Genomic DNA, 6294 nt, shown 5'->3' with positions numbered 1-6294 from the left:
GAACAGGGAGCAAGCCATTGAAGTCACTCTGGGTTCAAGTGAGATGGGTCCAGTCCTTGTCCTCAGCAGGGCAGAGCTCATCAGGCAGCAGGGCAGCTCAGCAAGGCAGAGAAGCAGTTCCTTCAGAACAGTCAGTCAAGCAGAGTGGCAATCCTTGCAGGACAGCAGTGTTTACTCCTGGCAGAGTTCCTCACAGGTTTAGTAATGTACTGTCTTGGTAGGGACAGAGCCCAGAACTTATACCCAAATGTGTGTTTGAAGTGGGGGTGACTTCAAAGCAGGTCCTTGAAGTGCACAGGTCCCCTTTTTCCCTTTCATCCCAACCCTGTCTGCCAGGATATATGTAGGGGGTAATCAGCCCTTTGGGTGGGGAACAGACCACTCTGTCTATTTAAATTTAAGTCTCAGCTCCATCCCTCTTTCTGAGCTATAAGAATGTAGATGAATGCAGACAAGGTCTCTGTCACACCCACCCTTCCTGAGTTTTTTGGCTATCTAGAGCAGGGGTCTCCAAACCGGTCCTGGAGGGCCGGCTCCATGCCAGATTTTTAAAATACCTACATGTATCTCAATGGGGATATCCCAAAAATCTGGCATGGATCCGGCCCTCCAGGACTGGTTTGGAGACCCCTGATCTAGAGGAAATGCACAAAGTGTAGCTGTCACCCATCCCAGACGTGTATTGGAGACAGGCTGCAAGGCACACAGAGCAATACGATCAGAAATGTCCACTTTCTAAAAGTGGCATTTCTAAAACAGTTAAATTGAACTTTACCAGTAAAGAGGTTTTATCATTACCATTCAAAAGTTATGAAACATGATAAAGCTACTCCTTTCTAATCAGGAATTACAGCTTTAAAGTTTTTTAAGGAATTCCCAATGCTAGCCTATGAGAGGAGTAGGCCTCACAGAGGTGAAAAACAAATGTAGTTGTTTGTCACTACCAGAAAAAATAAAACCTAAAAGTACATGTCCTACCTTTTAGTTACACAGTACCCTGGCCTTAGGGCTACCTAGGGCCTATTTTAGCGGTGACTTATGTGTAATAAAAAAGGGAGCTGAAGGCTTGGAAATTGATTTTAAATGCCAAGTCTGGCAGCTCTGAGACACGTTCGAAAGGCTACTTGTGTGGGTGGCACAACCAGTGCTACAGGCTCACTAGTAGCATTTAGAGTACAGGTCCTGGGTATATGGAGGATCACTTTACAAGGGATCTATTAGTAAGTATGCCAATCAAGTATACACCAATATCCCCATGTTTAGGGGTGAAGCACAAGCACTTTAGCAGTGATAAATTGCTGAGAGTCCTGATGCCAACAAAAAGATACAGCAAAAAGTGGAGATAAGCTGGCAAAAGGTTTGGGGGACGACAACCCTAAAGATCACAGGTCTAACTCCAACCAAACAGAGCACTACTTTGTGATGATGTCTCACCAACCCCAGTGCAACTCCTGGCTGGACAACCAATCACAGCACAACTTAGCAGTGAACAGGAAAACCGTTCAAAACCTTTTTTAAATCTTCAAAAATACATAAAAGGTTTGTAGCGTATTATGCCCATTCACACTTTCGGTGCAAAGTAATTATCTAGTAATTATCTAAATCCATTAATGTCGCTACAAAAACATTTGTATCTTCAGTTACGATGGCCTCGAGCACGCAAGTGTATGTTTTCAACCCTACTGGCCTTAACAAATGCAATACAATCCTTTTAATTTGCTCTGCTTTCATTTTTCCAGTCTCTTCAACAGCCTTTATATAGTTATCAAAATAGTCTTTCTGCTCAACCCACTTCATAGCTGGTTCTGATCCTGTCGCCGAAAATGTATGAGGTGGACTAATTTTGTTGAGCCATAATGTGTACTCGATCCCAAATTCATTTTTAATTTTTTTGTACTTTTCTTCAATATTAAATATGCACTCGCACCCAGTGTAGAAAACACGTGTTGGCTGTTCACTCTGATGTGCCAATAAATACGTTCTGCACTAACCTATGTGATTTAGTTGGAATTATTCCAAAGAAGAAACATTTAAATCTTCATTCCCAGCACAAACTTCTTTATTCTCTACTTAAACAAGGGGGTAAGGGGTGTCCCCCTGCTGAGGGCTGAAACGCAAACAGATTGGAAGTTCATTAAACTGGTTAGTAAGGGCTTGTGATCTTGTTACCCCTTCAACCTGTACTACATGTTGCATGACCCTACCTCATGACGAGCCCTCACTGACCTCGCTTGCAACAATGGCTCAGCCGAAATGCCACAGCCACTCGAAAAATGCAGCCTATTAGGCGGGTTTTCCCAATGGTGTACTACCTTCAGTGTAAAGGTAATTTACCTTACTTCCAAATTGCTGTAGAATCCGTCATCGGCATGGCGCAAAGTGTAGATGCACCGCTTGGTAGAGATTTAAGCAGCCTAATAAATCTTGCTCCGTAGATCCTTCAAAGTTACTGCACACATGGATGACAGCAACCATGTAATCAAATTGTCGCCTATTTTTAAGCCGGGGTGTTCCACACAAATACATGCAATACTCTGTAGTTCTAGCTTGTCTTTATTCAAGCTTCAGTAACAGAAAACAGATGAGCAGGTCTGCTGAGCTACCACTGCATCAACCTCCTTGCAGGGAATGCCATACTGTTGAACCTTGCCCATGGAATTTCCTACACGTTCCATGTCTCCTGCCAACCCCATTAACATACATAATGTAAAACCACAACAACCCCCTTATCTGTTTGCCTTGGAAAGGAGAGAACGAGTCAAAATAAAACTTTTAAGATTGATAATTCTCCATCCTGCACAACAAGAAAACTCCCTTACAAGAAGACTCCCGACCTGCAGTCATCTGCCCGATTAGTGTGCCTGCTCCAGTGCTGTCAAGAGCTAGTTATACCAACCTAGATTGTTATGCACAACTTAGTAAAGGAAATTCATTATCTCATAATCCCTTTAAGTCTGTAAGCCACACCTCACTCTACACACCATGATGACAGACAAGTAATCAATTAATCCATAAACCACCTCAATTCAATAATCTAAACACGTAATAAACATTAATTAATGGTTCAAAATACAGTTTACAAATGTGAATAATACATTAGCACACCAGTAATTTATCCACCAATTGAGCCCACGATCATCCTCTCATACCCAAACAACTCAACACAAGACCAGAAACCCATTACCATAATCTCATCGCATACAACGCACAATATTTCGCAGTTTTTTTACTTCAATTCCAACCTCGCTCGAAGTACTGCCTATCCAGGTAGTCACTCTGCAGGAGAGTCCAGGATCGGAATATCTTGCGAATTTCCAAAACTCCTTTCTATTCCGTCTGAGGAAAAGAATCAATATTTCTGGGAATTTTTGGAGGATCACAAAAACTCAGGTATAGACCAGAGAAGGGAACAAGAGGCAAGTAGGGCTCTAGAAGTAGGTCAGCCTCCAACTAAATCATATATCACAAAAATAGACCGCTTCTAGAAAAACAACCAAGTAAATGTAGATTGCCCAGCAATACTAGGGCATCTCACAAAAAGTGATGGACTGGCATCGCACACCACCAGGTGTCATGCTTCATCATCTGCCAGTCCTCGCCCTCCAGAAACCCCGTTTGGTGGAGGACGGGCATACACCTGACGACAGGGATGCACTTTCTAAGGTGAGTGGGGGCCATAAGGTGACCGGGGAGGAGTTGAGAGTGGTACAACTTAGGTGATCCGACGGGGAATCACCCCATATGCACGGGTGTGACTACGGGGTACCCCCAGAACCCTCGCCTCCCATGGGGCCACCTGCCCCCACCCTCTGGGTCACTGGACCTCACTAATGGAGAATGACTATAGGTCATATCCACAGAGTGGCATTACCTATACAGTAGGGTAAGACTGGAGCCTCTTATTTGGTCCTGACGAAAGCCATGTACCTTTGGGACACTATGGCAGAAACATGTTGACCTCTTGAAAATTCACATAGCGGTGATTGAATGATTGCTTTCTTGTTCACCGCACCTTTGGTTTTAACCCCACATGGTTCCCTTATTAAATTAAGTTACACAGGGGAATTCTTGATGGCTTTTTAAACTCACTATTCCCTTAGGGCCCCCACTCACCTGAGAAAGTGCATCCCTGTCGTCAGGTGTATGCCCGTCCTCCACCAAACGGGGTTTCTGGAGGGCGAGGACTGGCAGATGATGAATTTTTGGAGGATCCCTAAAAGATGAGGTGCTATAATGTAACCATCCTCTGCTACCAAACTTTGTGGGTGCATAACCCCAACAATCAATAATTGTTTTTTACACCCCAGGTTTTACCTTGGCGAAGCTCCAGTTGATATCCCAGCTAGAGACACCACCCTCTTTTCTTAACCTAATCCCATTAGCAGAGTACAAACAGTACGATCAAATAGTGACTGGGACCACTCAATAATTGAGTTCTAGATTAGAAATAAATTCTAAAGATTTCTTAAAGGAAATCTCATGTGGCATTACAAAAAATATAGCAAGAAATGTTAAAAAGACTCATACAGAAATACAAAATCATCATCAGAAACATTAATCCTAGTAAGCAGCTATTCCCTAAGTTTAAACATCAAATTTATAAAGAGGTCTTACAGCATTCTAAGTAAGGGAAATCCAAATAAAATCAGACAGAGTTTCAGGAGTAAAATGAGAAGTTGCCCAGTCCCAAAAACCAGTGGCTTTTATACACAATTTATGCATAAGCAGTTAGCAAAACTACAGATCCAGCATGACATGATCATTGTTAGCTCACTTTGGGCAAATCAGATTAAACAGCATCACAATACCTTAATTCTTAGTACAAACTCATTTCTTAAGGCAAGGTAAATCTTCCCTCGCTCCCTCAGCAACAATATCGCCTTCTCAAAATGATACCTTCAGACCGCCCACAACTGGAACACGTAGAACATTTTGCTCACAGTACACACTGCCTAACCAATGGTACAACTGAAATTACATCTTCCATGTCTCTGAAAACTGTGAAGAGAGAATGTTTGCAGCATGTGTCTGATTGGGAAGGGGGAATAAGCAGGAGCAGGGTAAATGAGAAAACAGAAACCACATCCAGTTCTAATAAAAAGGTGTTTCATTCAAAAATATGACATGACTAACCACACTTCTGAACTATAATTTCTATCATTCAAAGTGCAATATCATCAGTTAACCTGTTATAACTATATGCAGCTTAAGAATTTGAGATTCTCACAAATAATTTGTCACACAAATCTGACCAATGTTGCACAATTAAATTACCAAAGTCACCATGAAGACTTAGTATGATCCTATGCCTTTACTGGGCTGTTATCTTTTTGGCTGCGATTTGTACCTAAGCTTGCCACCACCCAGAGATCATGATGAAGGGGATGCTGATGATTTACCCCCTTATGATAAATACAGTTTTTATATCGACTTACAAGAGGTCAGTAGGTTTGATATTTCCCCTGAAACAAAGTTGAACCTTCCATTTGGACCTCTAACAGAAGAGAGTGCAACATTTGCTGTCGTAATTCGTAAAGCAGTTAAGGCTTTGGACCTGCAACTGCCCTCTTTTGTGGTTAAGAAAAATGTCCTTATAGAAATCTTATAACCTGGGCCAGCCACATTCGAGTTCTTGCTCATTTTCAATGATTCGCTCACTAACACTCTAACGGGCACCTGGTTGAACCACTGTTCTTGCCCACTGGTGACTAGGAATATGGCCATGATTCAGAAAAGGGGGTGGTGATGAACAGAGTGTCTGAATTAAGCAGACCACTCTTACCCAGTCCAAAGATCAGGGCTAGATCCAACACCGTTTTTTAGCTCATTGCACCATCCCAGCTCAGAACCTGGCTATATGCAAATCAGTCTGTCCCTGGCCCAGTGCATCATGGGAACAGGGCAGACTAAACTACCAAGCCAATTCTTCACCAGAAAGGAGACAAGCTACCGGGGACCGGTTTCTGGCATTTCAGCCGTCTTCGGCCCGGCTTGCTTGAATCCTGATGGTGCAGTGAGAAAGGGACTCATGTCTGAGTATACCCTGCCACACCTATAGTGGCCAAAAACGATTCAGAAAAGGGGGTGGTGATGAACAGAGTGTCTGAATTAAGCAGACCACTCTTACCCAGTCCAAAGATCAGGGCTTGATCCATCACCGTTATTTATCTCACTGCACCATCCCAGCTCAGAACCTGGCTATATGCAAATCAGTCTGTCCCTGGCCCAGTGCATCATGGAACAGGGCAGACTAAACTACCAAGCCAATTCTTCACCAGAAAGGAGACAAGCTAC

Source organism: Lissotriton vulgaris, chromosome 4_1, assembly GCF_964263255.1.
Source record: "Lissotriton vulgaris chromosome 4_1, aLisVul1.2, whole genome shotgun sequence".
Classification (NCBI taxonomy): Eukaryota; Metazoa; Chordata; class Amphibia; order Caudata; family Salamandridae; genus Lissotriton; species Lissotriton vulgaris.
The sequence above is the reverse complement of the archived record's forward strand: the minus strand, read 5'-3'. Positions refer to the sequence as shown.